The sequence below is a fragment of the Agelaius tricolor genome, unplaced genomic scaffold, assembly GCF_023055355.1.
Source record: "Agelaius tricolor isolate 1412-34295 unplaced genomic scaffold, bAgeTri1.0.p SCAF_22, whole genome shotgun sequence".
Classification (NCBI taxonomy): Eukaryota; Metazoa; Chordata; class Aves; order Passeriformes; family Icteridae; genus Agelaius; species Agelaius tricolor.
The window spans coordinates 4345940-4366814 of NW_027269282.1; the positions used below are offsets into that span (position 1 = coordinate 4345940).

Sequence of the window (20875 nt, forward strand, 5' to 3'; positions counted from 1 at the left end):
AACCAAAATTCCCAGAGACCAACGTCACCAAATAACAGCCATTAACTGTTGTAATCTTGATCTGTATCAAGTGATCAAGGCCAGGAAATAAGCCATAAAAGAACTTGCTTTATCTTATCAACCCTCCTATACCCATTATACCTTTATTGTGGTTGTAACTTTCATTTCCTCCACCTTCTTCTTTTGGGGCACCTGTGATATTTAGACTCCTGCTTTGCAATCTAATCACCAAAAATGCCCCCTGCCCATCTTGAGCATCCCACAGCCTTTTGATGGCAGCTGCTGTTTGGCACCTTTGTGAGATTGTGGTGTCAGAAGTGACCCAGCAACCAGTCTGTGACCAGGACTTATTTTTTTCCCCCTCAAAGTAATGCAGATTGTTGTGGGAGAGAGCAATGGCAACTGGGGATTTGTAGCAGGGGGCTGAGCATCTACAGCTCTCACCAAGGACAGGGGATGCCAGTGGTGTCTTCCAGTGGCTTGGGACATCTCCTGGCCACAGGACAGATGAAAGGGTGCTCTCAGCCCAGCTTCCCTGACACAGAGGCCAGTGCCACCAGCACCACTGGGCTCTTTGCCACGGCCCCACAGTGCCACAGCCTCAGCACCGTTTCCAAGCTGGGAAACGCAGCAGGAGACACGCAGAGGGTTGGAGGTGAAGTGTGGGATCATTTCCTCCCTGCCAACACAGGTCCAAAACACATTTTTACAAGGTTGCACACATGACTGAGCAGTCCCTCCCATCGATATGCGTGCTGGGATTGCCTGGACAATATCCCACCCTCTTGTGTTTGTGTTTCCAGGGACTGTCCTGCAAACTGTCACGTGAAAGTTTTACTCAAAACAACCCAAGTGAGCATCTCAGTGCTGGCTGGGCAGGGTCACATTCTCCCAGCCCAGGGGCACACTTATGTCCATGTGGGGAACAGCAAGTCCAGTTTTCTTCCTATTTCCACCCTAGAAAATTACCTAACAACAATTAATGCCAGTGTTTTGGTAGTATATAACAGCAGTGCTGTAATGTGCCAAGACAAGGAAGGGCCTGAGAACAGCAAAAAATTGTTTGTATTTTTAGCTCTCAGCTCTGAGTTAAATGAAGGTTTCAAACATGTGGCATGAGTCCTCTTGGATCATGTTTAAAATAAATTTTGTATGTTTGGAAACAGTGAAACTAGAAACTGCAACAACAAATGTTGTGTTTGGGGGAAAAGATAGCAGGGAGAGAAGAAACAAGCCTATCTGGAGATCTTATCTTCGTTTTTCTTGGGAGGACAATTTATCTGGCCAGCACTGGAAGTTGATCATGGTTGGGTGGTTCCCAGCAGCCACATTTGGAAAGGAAAGGGAGGCAGCAGTAGGCCAGGTAGATATCTGAGTACTTCCACGTCTGCTCCTTTAAGTGGAATACCAGATGTTCAGGCTCTGCCTGCAAACCTTTAACGACTCAGAGGAAAACGAAATGTTTGCTGCATTCTCTGCCTGGCTCCATTTCAACACCACATAGTGCACACACATCCCCTGTCACCTGCACTATCCTCTTTGCAAATGGCCCAGATTTGAGCCTTGTGGCTATTCCCAGGACTCCTTAGTTTTCCCTTGTCCATTCTAGCAGGAAAAGAGATGGGGAAAGCTAGATCTAATGTAAGCAAAAGAGACTACAGTGGTCACTGGTGCAGCACTGGTGTTAAATGCTTTAGGAGACCATTTGTTCAGCCTGCATGAAACTCCATTCTGCCAAGGAAGTATATCCTGATGAATTGCATATATTTATGAATATATTCCATGTCAAAATTTTAAAATCATGCTCATTGCACAACAGAGACTTTATCCAGTTTCTGTGATGCCATTCTTCCTCGAAGTCTTCATTAGCACAAACATTAACAGGCTGCAGTGACCTGATCATGTTTTAGCCTGACACCTGGGAAATATTTTTATTACACAGGGTTTCCTTATCTGCTCCAGCAATAAAACTAATGGAGCCAGGTGTCTGCTAGGTCCTGTCTGCTTGGGAGGCAAATGAGAGCCCTCCTGTGAGCTCCTGCCATGGCTTGGGATAGCAGCACTCCTCCCAGTGTTAACACCAGTTTAGCATCTGAGATTGCCAGTGGATTTTGTTTCTAATTAATATCTGCAGGGTAGTAGACATTTATTTGTATAAATATATAAAAATGCCACATTTTACAAGCCCAGTTCCCACCTAAAGTCACTGCCTTTGTGAGCAAAGCCCACTCACCTGCTGAAAAATCCCTTGAGCCTGAATGTGTTGAAATAATTTGGTGTCCCAAGCTGTATAATATATTAAATGAATCACAGTACAAGAAACAGATGTTTATTCCAGTGAGTGCAGGCGTCCAGACACAAAGTATTGGGTTACTGTCTGTCTCAGATAACAGTACAAAGCAGAGAAAAGTTGGGATTAAGCATTCTACATGTGTTCAGTGTAGAAACTTTAAACCTTAAAAATGTAGCCCAGGTTGTGTGCCTGGCCTTAGGGGAACAAACCTGCAGTTGCCATGAGGCATTCCCAGGCTGTGATCAGCACCTGGGCACAAACTGGATGCTGGCACATGCCCTGCACATGACACCAAACTGAGGCTTGGGTGCTTTACTTTGGTGTCTGGCCGTGTTCCTTAACTCATGCCCAAGGGACAGTGATCCATAGCTGATATCTATGAGAGATTTGGGACATCTGAGACCCCACCTATGACATTTCAATTCTTTAGACACTGCTGTCCTGAGATCTAACTGCAGAACTGGTCTTTTCAAATTAGCTCTTTTCCTTAAAATAAAGGCTCATTATATTTGATTAGTTGGTTTTGTCTGTTAAACCAAAACTCTAGATTAGGAGTGAGAAAACCTGGGCTGATTTTTCTTTTTTTTTTTCCCAAATGAAATATGAAATATGAGGCACTCCAGAGAAATCTGGGGGCCAGGGTGTCTCTGTCAGGCTGGCCCCTTGACTCTTAGCAACTTCATACAGGGAATGTTTACTCAAAACTCTGTACAGGAGAAAGCAGGAGCCTGAGAAATCAAATGAGATAACTTTTCTCTCTGTAGAAAGATCATGCATATCCAGGGATGCTCCTTGCCTGCAACTTTTGTGGCCTGCAGTGATTCTTTTATCATCAGCATTACCCACATGAGTCCTGTTTGGGGTCAATTCTAGAAGACCTGAGGGTCCAGGCTGTGCTCTGTGCTTGGGGACCCTGAGGGATCTCAGCCTTTGGCCCCACAGGAAGGCAGCCAGTGCAAAACAGTGTGACCAGATCTCCAGCAGCTCCTGTCATCTGCAACCACTGTCCTTCAGCTGGCAGCAACTGCAGAAAATGGAAACCACCATTTTTACATTATAAAATCTGCTTAAACAAACAGACCTTTGCTCAGAGAGAGCTTTGCCTCCTTCCACATCCCACTGTGGCAGTGCTTCCTGCTGCAGAACCTGAGCTTCACTCATAAAGGAGGAAAATCTGCTGCTTCTTTTCTGTTCCTGTTTGCATCCCTCACCACGCTTGCAATGAGCTGTATCCTGAGTTATTCTTGTACGAGCCTTCCCATTGTTCACGTCACGGGTTATGGATTCTGTCCCTTTGAAGAAATATGAGCCATGTTATGGAAAAGTGAGAATGGTGTTGAGTCTGCACGAGATACTCATGGATGTGACATACAGGAAAAGGATGAGTGCTTTGCTCTGTCCTCATGAATGAAGCCACAGGAAGGAGATGTGACAGGGCACTGGGTGAGCTGCTGAGAAATTTCCATGGTTTGTTATTCTGCACTGGCTCAATTTGCATCCTCATCCTGCATTTTCATTGACTGAAAATGTTCCTCACAAAGGGCTCCTCTGGCACTAACAGTCTTGTCTGTGCTAAAAGGTTTTTTAAATACCTAGCACCAGTGATTCAGACTTAATTTGCAGAAGACTTGGAGAAGAGGAGACTGAAGGGTGTCTTCATAGCAGTCGACAGCTTCCTCACAGCAGGCAGGAGATGGGCAGGTGCTGATCTCTCTCGGGTGACCAGCAGTAGGACAGGAATGAAGCTGTGTCAGGGGAAGTTCAGACTGGACACTAGGAAAAGGTTCTTTACTGAGAGGGTGTTGATCTCTGGAACAGACTCCCTGGGAGTTGGTTATTGCACCAACTCTGCCAGAGTTCAAGGAGCATCTAGAGGATGCTCTCAGTCATAGGGTTTATTTGTAGGTAATACTGTGAGGAGCAGGGAATTCGACTCAATGATCCTCATGGGTCTCTTCCAGCTTGAGATATTATATGATCTTATGACTGTCATTGGTCCCTTGCCCAACTTTCCACACTACACTGCTCCTATATTATCATCAGTACTGCCAGCAGAACATTTGCAAAGATAGGAGAAAGCACTCTGTGCTGCTAGAGACCAAAAGTGCCTCTCTTCTGGCTGCAGTCTCCTCCCCAGGATGCTGTTACCACACAAGGTGTATTTTGCTGTAATGGGAAAAAACCGAAAATGCCACAGCCAAGGGCCTGGTACAGGTGCTGGGCATCACCAGTCTGGAGCATTCACGGTTTGCTGCTGGGGCTCTGTGCCCTGCACTGTCCCTGGGATCCCTTGGCATTTTGCTCCCCACTCCCAGCCCTGGCAGTGCCCGTGGTCACCAACACAGCTGTGCTGCCCATGCCGAGCTCCTTCCCGTGCCTCGTGCCTCCCTCCTGCAGGCTGCTATCATGTGCACAAAGGAAGGAGAAGGCAAAACAAGCGCAGCCAGGAATCACATAATATTGCTGCAGCCCTGCCAGGAAACAGACTGTAGAAGTTCCTGTATTTAAAAGCCAGGAGATGAGTTTTATTGTTAGTAGTTGTTATAGCAACCGGAGGTGCTGGAGAGTAATACATGCTCGGCGCGTTGCGACAGCCTCTGACAAGTTCAAGACTGTTGCCTTGCTGCTAAATCTTGTTGCCAAGGCAATGCAACACAAGGCAAGAGCCTAGAGAAATGAATACTGCTGACAGCTCATGCCAGCAGGCCTGGGCTGATTAAAAGGGAACTTTTAAAATTGATGTTAACTTAAAAAGCACAGCAGCAGAAAGGAAATGGGAGCACAAATATGGAGGAGAGGATCCAGAGGAGGAGCAATGGGTTAATGTCAAGCAATAGGTAAAGGAAAGCATTTGATTAAAAAATAATGTGGCTGAACAGGATGTCTTAGCTTGTGATGCATTTTTGGAGAGAGTGAAAACAAAATCACAAAATCCTCACTTTTTAAATTTGTTTAGCCTGGGCAGTGCTGCTGTAATTTGAATGGGAACTTTGGCTTTTTCCCAACAGTGTTGACAGCAAAAATAATTTTCTCAGTAAATTTGTTTAGTGGCACAAATATTGTTACTGCTGTAGTAAAAACCATGAAGTAGCTCAGTCAACTTTCAATTTTATGTTCATTTCCAGCCTTTTAAAAATGCTTCATAGTGAAAGGTTAGCTGGAAAAGAGATGAAGCTGCAAGCTGATTATTCTCTCCTGTCTATGATTCACTGTTAATGCTGACAGTATACTCTGAATTGAAGGAAGAATATTACCCCAAGGACCACAGAGTCAAAATAAATGATCAGTGCTGAAGAAGTCAGGTAATTACGTTAATTTCAACTACACATACAATATTTTTACATTGCTATGGGATACTAGGGTTCTAAAATTCAAGTACTGCAGAAGTAACTCAGATACACAATAATCTCAGATGAACTTGCTGACTTGTCAATTGATTTGTGAATAAAAGCATAACATTTCTTGGACAATTACCATAGCAGTATTCCGTTCCACTCCCACTTATTCCCCATATATTTTACATTTCCATGAATTATCAATAGCTAAAAATGACCTCATGTTTTCCTATTCAATGACTACTCCATCATGTGCAACTTTCAGTACAGTAGTACTCCACCTGAGCAAATGCCCTGTGTGGGAATTTGTTCTTCTGGCACCTGCTGTGGATCATGGAAAAGTCAGGTCTGCAAGTACTTTCTATTATATTAAAATGGGAAACTAAGACATGGGAAGTGGTTTGCCAATTGTGCTGGAATTTTTTTGTGTGTGCATTCCTCAGCAGAGCCATCTCTATTGACCTTCATAAAAGTCAGGTTTTTTAATTAAGTGGCAAATATTTTTGTGCTATTTTTAAGTTCTTAAGCCGTGGGCCAGGAAGCAGGCAGGTGACTGGTCATATGCTTGTAGCCATCATTTGGTTTTTAGCAGCTAAATTATATTCAAAAAAGCTGGCAATGTGTTACTTGCACCCTTACTACTGTTACTGGCATTTTTCCACAATTGCCATAGCTAGCTGTGAGATATTATACAATCAGAAAGAAGGGAAAAACTGGTTCAGGCAATTGTGAAGGGAACATGGCATTGCCCCAGAGGATGTTTTTGTTTGGAGACTGTCCATTAGATAACAAAACATGAGAGTCCAAGATCTGGGCATTTGCATTTTTTTTTATTATTTTAATAAGAAAGGAGGAGGAAACTCTATTTTTAGTCTTAGTTTAATTTCTCTGCTGGTGATTCCACACATGGTGTTATTTCTTAATATATTCAGGAGAAGCTTTTGAAGCCCTCCAGAATATCCTTCCTTTTTCTGAAGGGAAGCATACACAGAAGTCAGGCTAGCAAAAAGGCAAAACCATATGGGCAGGTCACACAGCAACACCAACATTTAGCTGAACTGCAGGACCCCGGAGCACTTCCAAGACCTGGCTCTCCTATCTGCAAGTCCCATGTGCCCCTAAAGCCTGTGACAATGGGATCCCTCTTGGAAGCTTTCTAGACCATGTTAACCAGCCTGAACCTGTTGTGTGATGCCTCCTCCAGGACAGATGGGACACACAGGGGAAGCTCAGATCCCCCAGAAAGAGCCAGGGCTGAAAAGCACTGCAGCTAAATGCACCTTGGCACAGCCTCTAAAATATGGATGCACAGCCCAAGGGCAGCCCCCTCTGCTTCCTTCTGCCTCCTGTCCCACTTCCCTGCTGTGCCCTTGCTGGAGAGACACCCCCAGAGAGCAGGGAAGCAATGTGGAGCTGGGACAGTGTGTCATCGAGATAGCTACTGATAGCAGAGCAGACAGAGCTATTTCCAGAATGATTAATACTATTAGCACATGCTGAAGCTTTAGGCTAAACATAAGCTTCAGAGGAATGGATTTTGATGTAAAAAGTGAATAAATGAGACAACTGTCAGAACAATGAGTGGTGAACCAAGTAAAGATTCTTAGTGTAGGAGATGCAAAGCACTGCCTGCTGGCCTGTTTTCACTGAACCTGCTGGTAAAATTCCTTCTGCCCTTCAGGCTGGAGAAATAGCTCAGCAATAGCATGTGGCACAGAGGTAACCAGCAGGCACCAAGGCTGCTCCCACAACTAATTAGCTGCATGGCATTTGAGCAGAGGCACGGCCATGGTGACACCCTGGGATCCAAGGCACTGATCCTCCCCCAGCCCAAACCGTGCTCCACTGCTCCTGGAGCCTGTTTGAAGATCTTGGTGCTGCCCTTTACTGTACATACCTTGAGTGCTTGCAGGAGTACCAGTGTGAGGGCTCGTCTGTCACTGAATAAAAAGCACGTCTCAAAAGGGCCATCTGACTTATGCTGTCTTCTCATAATCCTCATTCCGGAGGTCTCAAATGCCATAATTGAAAACCTGCTGTTCATCCCTGAAAGTCAGGTTTAACTTATTGTAAGCAGCTCCCAGAAGAACAGTATTTTGCATAATCAGTTACAGGGGATACATGTAGCATCTCTCTGTTTTTCTTGTCCTGACACTTTCCTCACAGGAGAACAAGCAAATAAAATGTAAGCATAGCTGGGCAATGTCTTCTTCCCCACTTCCTTTTATTTACCCCAATCATCAAGTCTATTTCTTTTCTTATGGTTATAACATTGCATGTACAGTTCTTAGTTTCACTTTGGAAAATTTATTCTTATTTTTCTTATATAAGACATCTTGAGAATAGATGTCTTGAATGGATTCACCAAAATCAGGTGGGTTTGTTGCTTTAGATCCGTGTCTGCAAAGAAGTCACGTGCTCAGGGCGTTTCTCTGGAGCAGCAAATTCAGCTTGGGCCCAGCCACATGATCCCCCTTTCCAGCCTTGCCTTATGGCCTCTGAGGAATGTTGCATTGGCTGCGAGGGAATTACTAGGTCTTGGCAAGACACTTTAATATCTTCGCAAAGACTTGTTAGGGACCAAGACTTCAGCCTCCAACTATTTCCTCTGATAAAGCAGAGTATTCACAGCAGTTCATTAGTCTTGAATCGCCAGTTTGACTTTGAGAGAAATGAAAGTGCCTCAGAAACCAGAGGGGCTCTGTAAGTAAAGTTGGCTGGTGTTGCCTGCCTGCTAGCAGGCTTTGAAACAGAAGCATAGTGTTGGATCCAGTCAGACAAATCAGTGGCTCAGGACACTTTAGTCAAGGGTTGGGAAAATGAGCACCCAGGTAGAAGAAAGGTTATGAATTATGACCATACCTGCTGTAATGGGATTTGAAAGACCAGCTATCAGGACATGGAAAATTTTGAGATGGGTATGCAAACTTGATGTTTTCTCCTGAAGATCTGCCCATGTTCATACACCAAGTTTGTAGCAGCAACAGAACTACAGTCTTGTTTTATTACTGCAGTTGTTTCGGGGTTTTTTTTAACACTCAGTGTATCTTTCCATTAGCATCCAACATTGCACTGATAATCCTTGAAAGCACCAGACCATGAGTATCATATCTGCAGCTGGATCTCTCTGCTAGGAAGCTCGTTACACAGCATGGAAAGAATTTGTGCTATCTCATTTTGAATCATTGATAACAATATCACAAGTGAAGGGAATGTATTGTTCATCCATGAGATGGGAAGGGATCACTCCCACAGTCCCAGCGCATTGCTGTCCCAAGCACCCGCTTGCAAGGCAGAGAGGCAACATCTGAGTTACACATTTTGCAATCAAGAGCAGTTCTCCCAAAGCATGGGAGGCACAACACTGGTGCAAGGGACAGAAGGTGTATCCCAAAACAGGTCCCTCCACACCAGCTTCCCAAAGCACTTGTATCATTGAGCTGAGCTTCAGAGCACAGCACAGAGAACATTAAAGCAACCTGAGAGCTGGCCCCTAGCAGCAGCAGCCATCTCCAGCAGCTGGAGTGCTCCGTCTGGGGAAGGGGAGCTATCAGTCAGATGCTCAGAAAATCCCAGCTGACTCAGGGCCCCATTTCTTGGCTGCTTGCTGGCCTCTTTACACCTCTGGTGTTGGAAAAGGAAGTGGAACAGCCGGTTCTCATGTATAGGTTCAACAACTTTGAAAAGCCCCCCGTTGTAGAAAAGCGCAGCAGAGCTGCGAGGTCTGGAGCTGGTTTCCTATCTGAAAGCCAGGCAGGATGCCTGATCTGTAGCTGCAGTTCAGCTTGACAGAGGGCCAACTCCAACACCGCTGTTCTCATCTGCTTCAGTGTCAGATGAACACTTGTGTGATATTTTCCCATCCAGCATCATACAAGCCTAAACCAAAGAAAAACGTTCCTCCAGCTTTCTATAGGGTTGTGACATGAATTGCTGTCTTGTTCAGTGCCATTTTCTGGCACCTATCTGGCACTGGGATCCAAATCAGGGCCCCAGTTCAGCAGCTATTCAGTGACTTGTCCCATTCCAGCCTCCCTTGCCCTAGTTGGACATGTTTGAAGAACCCACTACAGCCATGCTTAAGCCCTGAGAAAAAAGCATCCCAGCAGCAGGGCAGAGAACCAGCTCAATCAACCACGCACAGTGAGATGTGTTCAAGCCAACTAATGGGTAATCCTGTGTCTACCTACCACAAATACACAAGATAACTCACTGTCCTGCTTGGCAGAAGAGTGTTATTGCCTGTTGGGGAACAAGCCTTCTTCCTGGTCAAAGATTATCCTTGTAGAATTTTATTCTACCAAATCAAACCAAACTAATGCATGTGTATGTATATATATATATATATATATATATATATATATATATGCATGTGTATGTATATATATATATATATATATATATATATGTATGTATATATATATATATGTATATATATATATGCAATTTGTCATATGAATCCATATGAAATATATATATATATATATATATATATGCATATATATATTTCACATGGATTCATATGACATGTTGGATATACTTATCTTATGTCAGTCTGTCTGATGAGGTAGAAACCAATGGGGAAGTTGTAACTACATGGAAAGAATGGGAATTTTCTGGTGAGCCTCAGCATGGCAGAGACTGTTCTCAGAGGTCGTAAAATACTTCTGCAGCCTGCTAATTATACACTAGCCAAATCTTATTACAAACAAGTAATAAGTATAGGCACGTTTGTTGGTTTTGCTAATGACATTAATGTCCTTTTTGATGATTTGCAGAGCTCCAGGAGGCCAGAGACAATTTGTACTGATGTACTTCTCACTCTGGTGAGGTCTAGGAAACTCTGGATGTTTGATAGTTTTTCACCATCTATCTTTAGACAATCCAAGGTCTGTTTTCTGCACAGTAGCTTGAGCTGCTTCATCTGCTGTATAACACACACATTCAGAACTCTAATTAGATAGTGGATCTGTGTATTATTTTCTGGTATGTAAGTGATGCTACGTAGAATTACACATTCTTCTTAAAGGGAATTTGTGCTTTTACTTCTCCACAGTTTCTTTATCTCCCTCAGCTGTGACACTGAAGTCTGCTCTGTAGATTCATTTATCTTTCCCCTGTGGAGTCCCAGAGAGTTCAGATATCCCAGTTAAAACCACAGACTTTGCAATTTAGGGTAAATCATCACAGGGTAAGAGACAGACTTGGAACTGGTTAGTACACATTCTGAAGAATTACCAGGATTTGCTGGGCAAAGAGAAGCAAAGATTTTTCTCTTTTCTCTCTATCCACATACTTCTGTGACTGATTTGTTTTGAGTTTCCAGTGTCTGTTTGCACAGACCTGATCATCGGTCCCACTGCCCTTCTCCACTTCCTGTCTGAGAACAAATGGAGACAGTCAGCAGCAGCAATCTCACATCCTTTCGTATGAAAACCACTGAACACAACTTGTCCCACCAGGGAAATCAGTGCTTTAAGAATGTGAGTAATCCACTGACTTCATAGGAATATCTCAGGATGGTTTTTTCAGGCTGCTCCATGGCTGCAGTGACAGAAGGACACTGCCCTGAGCACACTCTGGCAGCTGCAGGCTGGTGCCAGGGGCTCTCTGTAGGCACTGCTGGCCTGTGCTGCAATTTGGGGAGCCCTGCTGTGCTGGGGCAGCGAGCTCCTGCCCCCAGCTTTCGATCCAGCCATTCCTAGCATTACACATCCCTGGGAATACACTCAGAAACTACAGATGAGGTCATTCCCAAGAGTCTGCTTAGGTATTTGGGGCCCTTGACACTGAGAGGAGCCAAAATCTTATACTCTATGAATGGTTTTAAAGGGAAAGTGGAACTCTTTTTATAGTACATTAGCTGTTTGCTAATCTTGAATGGGTAAACTATTAACTCCTCTACAATTTGTTTATCCTCATTGTTAGATACTGCACTAATACACATTCTTCTATCTTTCTTGCCTCCTAAGAAGCTGCGGGAGTGACGATTACTTATCAAAATCCAAAATAAAACATTATTCATGAATTAATATTGTTTAGGCATATTAACAAATCTGAGGCTGATTTCATTGCCTTGCTGTCCTTTCAAGTGATCCATCAAATATGAAAAGCACCAGTTGCCCCAAACAGCTCTGAATTTGACTTGATGCTCTAAATTTCAAAACATTTGTCCAGGAAATTACACCACATGCTCCTCTGTGAGCCCTGAGATGGCACAAAAAGCTCAGCATGCCAAGATACCTCAAAATTGAGGACGGGGGACTCTGTCCCATATTCAATTTGTCTTGGCGTAATGAAGAAGAAAATGGAACTCCAGGGTAGTTACAGAGAACCTTTTTCAGACTTACTGAGTCAGCATGCACATCTATCAGTGTGCCATGACCTTAGGCTCCCACACTTCCACGCTCCTCTCTCCCAGCTGGTGTGTGTATGGTGACAGCACACCCATGTCAGAGATGGCACTTGAGGTTCAAGTCACCATTCATGTGCTGACAAAGAATCCCCACCTTGTTGTTCAACCAACCCAAACCTTTTGCCTGGGTGTAGATGGTGCTGAGCCAACCAATGTGGGCTTCTTGTTGCAAAGGGATGTGCTGTGCTCCAAATGCATCATCAGAATCACAGATTAGCGATGTCTTTTTAAAAATGTGCTCTGAACATGAGTTTTTCCTTCCAAAAATAACTTTTATTTTGTTCATATTAGAAGAGCAGGATGTTCTTTCCTGTCCTGAAGGGATAAGGAGGAAATGAGAACTATGGGGTTCTCATATGGTATGAGCTACTATTCTTCTGGACTAGTGCTGTGAATCTTGATTTTTTTTCTCCCCAGCCTTAGCATTTCATTCCCCACGGACCTAATTTTGCATTCATTCATGCTGATGTTACTCCAATGAAACTCTCTGATATCAAAGGCATTCCTCCATGTTTACAACCTCTCTCATCCTAAGGCAAAAGACATTAGAAGGGAGGCAACCTACTGAAGACAGTGCATGCTAAATGTCTCAATTCCCTTTTCGAATGAGATAAAGTCAGTTGAGAGACATGAGTGGGGGCAGAAAGCATCCTTTCCTGTACTCTGTGTTCAAGGAAAGAGACAGCAGTTTGGAGGAAATGTGAACGTAATGGACTGTGTATTTGTATCCCATTGTACCGAGGTCTGACAGGAAACACTTGGGGCTTGATTCAGGAAAAAGTAAATCCTATCCCTTTATAACACTCTCATAACCCTGGTTATCCTGCAGTATCTGGCTACATCCCTGTCTTTAATGTATATATTCTCACAGCTCTCTCCAGAAGACCAGAAGGAAATCTGGTCACTGGGGAGCAGGGGAGGCATGGGAAGAGATTTTACAACATTTTCCATCCGATGGCCTTCCTGAGTGACAGCAAAAGGCCAGCAGCTCTTCACTTTTAAACCAAAGGGACTGCTGAGCAGCTGCCATTATTGACTGCCACCATAAGCAGTTCCTTACATGAGGAAACCTGCAAATACCAAACTTTGGATAATTTCTGAGTAGCCTCTGCCAAGCCTGTGAGAGATTTTTGTTGCCATTGGCCTTCACTGTAACGTGTTGATGGTTGCAGTGAGTTCCCACCACACGGGCAGGGCCAGAGACTCCTCAGCAGGCACTGCAGAATCCCTTGGTTAGAGGTTCACCCTGCAGCAACATGGAAAAGGTTCCAGCTCCCAGCATTTAGCAGCTCTGCTCCTCAGGCAGCCTGCTGGGTTCTGTGGGATCTGTGCTGGTCCCTGGAAATGCTTTAACTGCTCCCAAGGGAGCCTCCCTCCCCCAGTGAGCGGGGTCAGGGAGCTGTACAGCCCTTTGTCTGTGGGGAACATGCAGTACCACCAGTGTTTGGCATTCTGCTGTACTGCTCACGGAGCTGCAAAGATTGAAAAAGAAACCAACCCCCCACACGTGACCCAGAAGAGATGGATTGAGGACATAATGCCCTTGATTGAAAAGGGAGGCACCCAGGAAACCTTGTGGTATATTTATTTTTTTTTTAACTAGAGCTAAAGTAATTTGGCATGTGTGTCCCCTGAGCTGCTTCCTAAACCACAGCTGCATGAGGAATTATCCGGCTCTTAGCTGAAGTAACTTCTCAAAAAAAACCCAAACATGTAGGTCATTAAAGTGCTAATAAAAAAAAAGTTGATGAATCTCTGAGCAGTGCTCTGATTATCTCTCTGTGGGGAATGAAGGACTCATTAACATGAGCTCCATGCCACTCCCTCGTCCTTTCTCTGAGTTTGGCATAAAGCAAGGAAACAAATGTTTGTGGTTTGGCCAAGTTTCTAATGAGTAGCTCAGCTAGGTCCACTGATGAGACACGTGGCTTTATGGAGGGTGAAAAGGCTGCCCTAGCATGTAAAGTGGCAAAGAGTGGCAAAGCATTTCTGCCACACTGGGTTCCTGAGAAGGAAACACTTTACTTCTTCTGTGGATTTTTTTTCAATGTATTTAGCAAGAAATGTACACAGAGAGGGTTTCCTTGACATGGCCAACAGAGAAAAACAGTGTGAGGTCCAGAGAGGGTAACAAAGGCAGGTGTATGTCTGAGGGGTCACTCCCCAAAAGTTGGAGACTCTCTAACTCTCTAGCTAGACAGATCTCTCTTGCTGCAGCTTGTTGTGTGTTTGGTTTCACTTGTTAAGGGAGGGATTTGATGCTAAGATACAGTCCAACCCCAAAAGAACAGTCCTGCCTGCTCAGTCATCTGTCCTCCCTGCTCTGGATGTGACCTGTCCCACCCCACAGCAGGATGTCTGCACAGGCAGAGGTGTCCATTTGCTGCATCACCTGCAGGAGCTGCAGCACAGAGATCTGTCTAGCTAGAGAGTTAGAGAGTCCACACCACTCACTCTCTAGAAGCACCTGGCAGCTCTTTTGAAGGAGGGAGCAAAAGCTCCAGAACTAATGGGAGAAGTCTATTCCATGCAGGAAAGTCTCTCCTTGATCATGCTTGTAATCCATTTATAGCCTGAATCATCAGTACATGTCAGCTTCATAATCCTTCCTAGACTAAAGTAGAACTCATCTACATGCCCAGGAGAAGAAAACTCACCCTACAATAAACCTGCTGGGATAAGCAACTGCTGCCTCTGAAATTCAAATATCAGGGTGTGTGATCAATGTCACACAGCACCTTAGCACACCTGAGACATCAAGTCTGTCCCCTGCTGCTGCAGACAATGCATTGTATAATGACTTTAATAAACTACAGCTTAAAAGCAGTGAGATTTCCATTCCAAATACCCCCCTCGGAAAAGGCAGTATTTGATTGCTCTAATGGTTAACAACTCTCTTCTGGTTTCCAGCTGAAATTCGTGTGTGGCCAGTTCCTATTCAATCACTCATGTGCCTGCACCCTCTCTAGCTCAGCAGTTGTCTGGGCCAGAGCTCAGAATTCAAGGCAAATCCCAATCCACTGATTTCAAAACCACACCTAAAGTTTGTAATTTATTGGCCTCTTCAGATTCAAGATTTATTAAAACATGATACAGCTGTAAATTTTTTTCCAAAAGGAAATAAAAATGAGGAGATGAACAGCCCTACTAATTCCATGAGTGTTAAGCTGAATTAAGAGGCAAATTGGAGAAAGCCAATTGCTCCAACCTTCAGAGCACACTCCACATGTAGTTACTTATTCTTCCTGTGCCCAAGGTAAGTTTTCATTTCCAACAGCCACCAGATAGTTAAAAGTCCTGTATTAAATAACAGATGCTGTGCCACCTCATCCCCTTATTAGTGGCTGGTACCTGCAGGTTCCCGTGGTGCTGGTGCAGTCAGGTGGAGCCATCTCAGTGCTGGGTACACATTTGCAAAGTTAAAACGTGTTCTGCACCCTCTCCATATTCAAATCAGACACCCCATGGCTGGACAGTTTGGTCCCTCAGGCACTTTTTTTCTCCAAGGACCTCTCTAGCTCCCAAGGGCCCTTGCTCACTTTTCTGTGATGGTCCTGGAGCTCCTGCACTGATGTGGTGGCAGCAGCCGCCCGGGCTGGAGCCTCTGTGACTCCATCAGAAGGGGCTCCTGGCCCACAGGGTCTTCATCCAGCCCTGCTCCAGCCCTGCTGCTTTCCCCATCACCACAGTCCTCCAGGGGCTCTTTAAAGGCAAGCAGCACCCAGAATTAAAAGGTTTTGTCCCCCGAACCTCCGTGGAGTTAGTTAATGTGTAATTTTACACCTGTAAACAGCAGTGCTGATTTCAAAGGGACCTTCTAAGACTTTTCAAGCATACTTTACAAAGTTTCTACTTTATCCTGCTTGTAATTCACTCCTAGCCTGGATCATGGGGACTTGTTGGATTTGAGGACTTCTGCGTCTTAGAAATAATTAAAAACACAATTAAAATACAGAGGAGTTTTTTGTTTGTTCTGGTTTAGTTTTTGTTTTGTTTTGTTTTTGCATAAAAAGGAGAACTATCACCCAGTGCTTTCGTGGCTTCAAACGTCTGATCAGAGCCGCTCAGATGCAACAAAACCAGCCCTGAAACCGAGAAACCAAGTAACTTTGGGTGGGGAACCAAGAACAAGGATGATTTCAGCCGCAAAGCGGAACAACTACAGAAAGCCAAGAAAACAAAAAACAGGGAGTAAAAAAAATGAGAGCGAAAGAACGGACAGTGTTTGCCAATATGACTTTTGCATTTTGTGCAGCTTTTTTTAGCCAGGGTTGCTCTCGGCAAAAGAGCTTTCTCCTGAGCAGCACGAGCCATCTGGAGAAGCCGTCTGCCGCCTTCCAGCCCCAACAACTGTTTAAATTTCTCACAATTTCACTTCCAACCCAGGGTTTTGTTGTTGTTGTTTGTTCAGGGGGCGTGGGTTCTTTATTCATTTTTCCCGCACGCACCTCGCTGCAGGTCCCAGCCGTGCTGGCTCCCGGAGCCGCTCTCGGGCGGCGCGGCCCCTCGGGACCGATGCTCAGCCCCGCACTGCAGGTACCGCCGGGGCGCGGGGCGGGCCGCAACAATGGAGGGCAGCCGGGGGGAGGACGCTGGCGGTGCCGCCGCCCCTCGGCCAAGTTGGAAGCCGTGGAAGGGCGAGGGAAGGCGGCCGAGATTCCAACTTGGCCGAGGGGCGGCCGGGGAAGGGCGGCGGGCGAGACCCCGCGCGCTGCCAGATAGTGATCCTTGGCGGGCGGGCGGGCGCGGGAGGAGGAGCCCAGGTGTCCCTTCCTGCCACATAGTGCGCCGCCCCTTTCCCCGCCCGCTCCCGGTGGTGCTGGCGCTCCCGCCGCCGGGCGCGGGGATGGACTGCAGCACAAAGGCGCGGGCCCGCTGAGGTAACGCTGCCCGGGCTGCGGGCACCGGCACGGGGGCGGCGGGGCAGCGGGGATCTCCCTTCCCGCCCAACGCGGGGCCGGGGCCGGCCCGGAGCCGCGCTCGGGGAAGGGGGGCGGCGGCGGCCGGAGGCCCCGAGCGCTCCGCGCGTTGCCGCGGCCGCCCCGGGGCTGCGGGGGGAGCGCGGGGCCGCGGCCGGCGGCGGGATGGGGCCGAGCGGGGGCACCGCGGGGCCGAGGGGGGCTTGCCCGCGGCTCTGCGCCAGCTCTCCGCCGGGGGAGATGCTGCAGTGCTGCCGTTCTGCCTCGGCGCTGGGCTGAGGAGGAGGACGGGGCTTTAAATAATTGCGCCTCCGCTCCGAAACTCCGCTAATCAAATAAAACCTCGGGAGTGAGTGTTGTAACTGCGGGCTGTCCTTGCTCCACCGCAAGGCTCCGGGCTCCCTACGCCTCTCGGAAAACTTCTTAAAATCCACATGATTTGGGGTTTTTATAGTGGCGCGCAGCTCCACCTTGGCCGTGGATCGCGGTGCGGAGAGCCCGGGATTGCGCTGCCCGGTGCAGGCTCAGGCATTCCGGTCACGGCAGCGCGGAGCCACCGGCGTGACCGGCATCAGCCCCAGCCGCTCGCTGCTGCGGGCTCGCCGTGGCCACCCGGCCCCCTGCCCTGCTCGCAGCTTGGAATTATCTCCATTCTGTGCCTGTCTTAGGGAGGAGGAAATTCAGGATTGCTGCCTTGAACTTTAGGCTCCAGAAAGGAGGATTTACGATGGGCCTTTTGGGAGTTTGTTCCTCGGTGTTGGTCAGTTTTCATCTCGCATTAAAAAGCTTATTTAAGAATTCAGAGCGGAGTTCTCAGTCAGTGTTCACTGCAGACTTCAGGGCAGGCAGCGTGTGCATGACTGAACCATGGGATTTTGGCAAGGAAGCCTTGGAGTGGCTCTGTAAAGAGGGTAGAGCACGCCTCAAAAAGCAACAGCACAGTCGTGGAGGTGGGTTGCCTCTGTTTCTGTCTCAGCATCATTATGTTACAGGCAGGTTGAGCCTGAATCTGCTGGTTTTCATTCACATGTCCTGGACTCGTGTCTGGAGGGTAGTGATGTGATACCAAGTGGAGGGAAAATGTGTAGGCATGTGCCTCATCTGTGTAGTTCCACTATGTGGAGGAGTTTAGTTTAAAAAAAAAAAAAAAAACAGATAAAATCAATGGCAATGAATATCTGGGCCAAAAAATGAATGGCCAAAGGTTATAAAAGCATGAATGTATGGAATTGCTGAATTGTGTGGGAGAAGTTGCTGCTTAAATGAGCTTTGGTACCAGAGGAATGAAGCTGACATACGTAACCTCAGCCTTTCAAAGAGCGCTTTGGTGTGCCTGGGGCAGCTGTCTCGCTTACCTTCTGGTCCAGTTGCTGATGACTGGAGTGAAGCACAGGTGTGGCAGAAGCATGGCTGTGTGTGATCTGCTGGGAGGGGATGGTGGTGGCTTTTGGGGGGAGTGGTGCAAGACAGGGCAGGTTCTGCATGTGTCTGCTTTGACAGCAGTTCTGCTGTGAAAAACTCCCTTTTGCCTCCCTGCCAGGGTTTGCTGTGTACCAGGGAGTTCTCAGGGCTACACACCCCGTCACTTCAGTGGCCTTGCTGGCTGGAAACTGCGTGTGAACGAACTGTACAAACCTCCTTGGTGGCATCCAGTCCTTGCAGGAAAGAAAGTGTCAGCTCAGGGGACAGCATGAGCTCTTGGGCTGTTATCAGACAAGCTCCTCAATGCTGATTTGAGTAAGAAATGTGTGTATTTCTCAATGAAACAAAATGATAATTGTGTAACTAATAGAGTATACCAGTTTTAAGTTTAGATGTTGTCATGTTAATGCTTTTAGTGTTAGTTGCATTATTTCTCAGAAGATACTATTACTTGAGTTTCATTTTTGCTGGAAGAATGTGAAGTCCCAGGCAGGAAGGGGTGGGCTGCTTAGGGGTTGAGTGTTTAATGATAGAGGTTAGTGCATGATGATGATGATGATTAAGCACGTCCTTAATTCCTGACCAATAGATGGAGTGCTGCTATGCTTTAGGATATCTGGGGATTTAATGGTCTCTTGGTTAAATCAGTCATTATCCTTGACTCTTGCCTGAGGATTGAGGCAGCTGACATTATTTAAGGGAAAGGTGATTTTGGGGTGGTGCATTCAAGCTGCCATGTACCCCACAATCATGTAACCCAAAGAGAGGGTCCAGGAGCTGCCTCTGACTCCGCAGGCTTTGCAGGGAGGTTGGACTGGAGCGACCTGGGGGAACAGAGCAGTTTCACTGCCTTGGCCAGCAAGGTGTACTGCAGCCCTTGCAGTGCCCCTCTGCTGGTTATGAAATTAGCTGGTGGACAGGGCTGGCTGAGCCCAGCTGGGCTCGGTGTAGCTGTGCTGGAACGGTCCCTGTTGCATGTGATGTTAGAGGTGACATTGCACACAGGGGCCGCCGGCTTTTGTTCAGCTCCACTTGTTAGAGGCCAAATGACCTGGCATTAGACTCTCTTTGCTGTGAAAATCGTGAGAAATTAACATATAGGAGTGAAAATCGTGAGAAATTAACATGTAAGAGGCGAGAAATGAAAACTGTTTTAAGAAAAGCCGACATTAGTTTGTTTCCCTTTGTAAGGGAATGTTTTACGGATCAAGAACTGAACTGAAAGAAGGCAAAAGGCTGCTGGTTTTTCCCTTGTTAAAATCATCATTGCCAGTTAAAACTGCAGTGTTGTCCTTGCTGTGCTGTGGATGGTGCTGGAATGATAATGCTTAAAAAAAACAATTTTAATTTAGGGGAATGACTTGCTTCACTTTGAGATGGTACATAAAATTGCCTTTTTGCTAGCGCTTTTTAAACTGGATATGAATTCTAGTTTCTTTTAAAAATGTCCTGTAACTTTAGCAGCCATAGTAACCTCTGGCTATTATTTCCCTTGTAAATCAATTTTGCATTTTCATAGTGCTGCTGTTTCAAAAACCGAGTAGGTCATTGTTTTGGTATTGACTTAGAAGAATGCAATCTATATTTTTTAATGGCATTGCTTCCCCTTACATCACAGGCTTTTCTTCAAGCTATGTTTTGAAATGCCTGTTGCCATATGAGAGATGGTGGTGTGGCTTATGGTAGGATTCTTGGGGGTTAGTTGTCTTTTGTGTAGTGTTTTTTGGCAGATGAAGATGAATCAAAACTACTTGACCCTTAGGGAACAAGCAGTAACTTACTCATTGTGTGCTAATATTAGTTCTGTTTGCCCACAGAGTCTACTCTGCTTCTATACTAACTCTGAGTCACTTGACATGTGGGAAAACACTTTTGTTTCTTTTCTGTATTCAAGATAACACATGTCATTGTACATCATCACAAATGGGATTTTGAGGTATTTCATTTAAAGATATCCTAGCAAGTACATGGCTTTTTTGCAGATAATTTGTGATCCAGATTATTAATTACGAGAAACAAATTTTAATTGGTTAGATAAGAAAGTATGCTCAGTTATGGCATGCTCTGAATCTGGGCTGGTGGCAGAGGGATGGCAGTTCAAAACTGTAGAGTAAACTGGAAAATGTTGGCTACTAAAAACTTGACATTATCTACAGATTCATTGAGAAGTTGGATAGTGGGAGAAGGCTTGAGAGCATCACACCTCAGTGGGAGGGTGATGGCTCCAGGTGTTGTGTTGCCCCCTGGATCTTTACAGTCTGGTGAATGTGATGTAGGTATCTGTTTATATAGGCCTCTGGGAGCATATTAAACATCGTTTGTGTCTTATGGTGGTAATGTCAATTCCACTCGACAAGGATGCAATCAGCTGTTACAAAGTGCTAATGAGGGAAATATTCTAATAGCCTCATTCATTGTTCTCTCTGTTAGACTGTTGTGGTCTTGGCTAGGAAGAAACTCTTTTCTTGCCTTGTATTGTCTGGCGTGTTAA

General features: G+C 45.9%; 1 protein-coding gene across 3 annotated transcripts in view; it reads left to right on the forward strand.

Annotated features, from left to right (window-relative positions):
• The first annotated feature begins 16560 nt into the window (after positions 1-16560).
• The window catches only part of ADD3 (adducin 3), a 92252-nt gene continuing 87937 nt past the window's right edge, over positions 16561-20875 (forward strand). Inside the window, exon 1 of one of the 3 annotated variants that reach the window (XM_071446013.1) lies at positions 16561-16579. The gene's annotated coding sequence lies outside the window, so the exon portion shown is untranslated. Of the gene's footprint in view, positions 16580-16715; positions 16924-20875 lie in introns of those variants that run through there. The other 2 variants (XM_071446011.1, XM_071446014.1) reach the window with 2 other exon arrangements.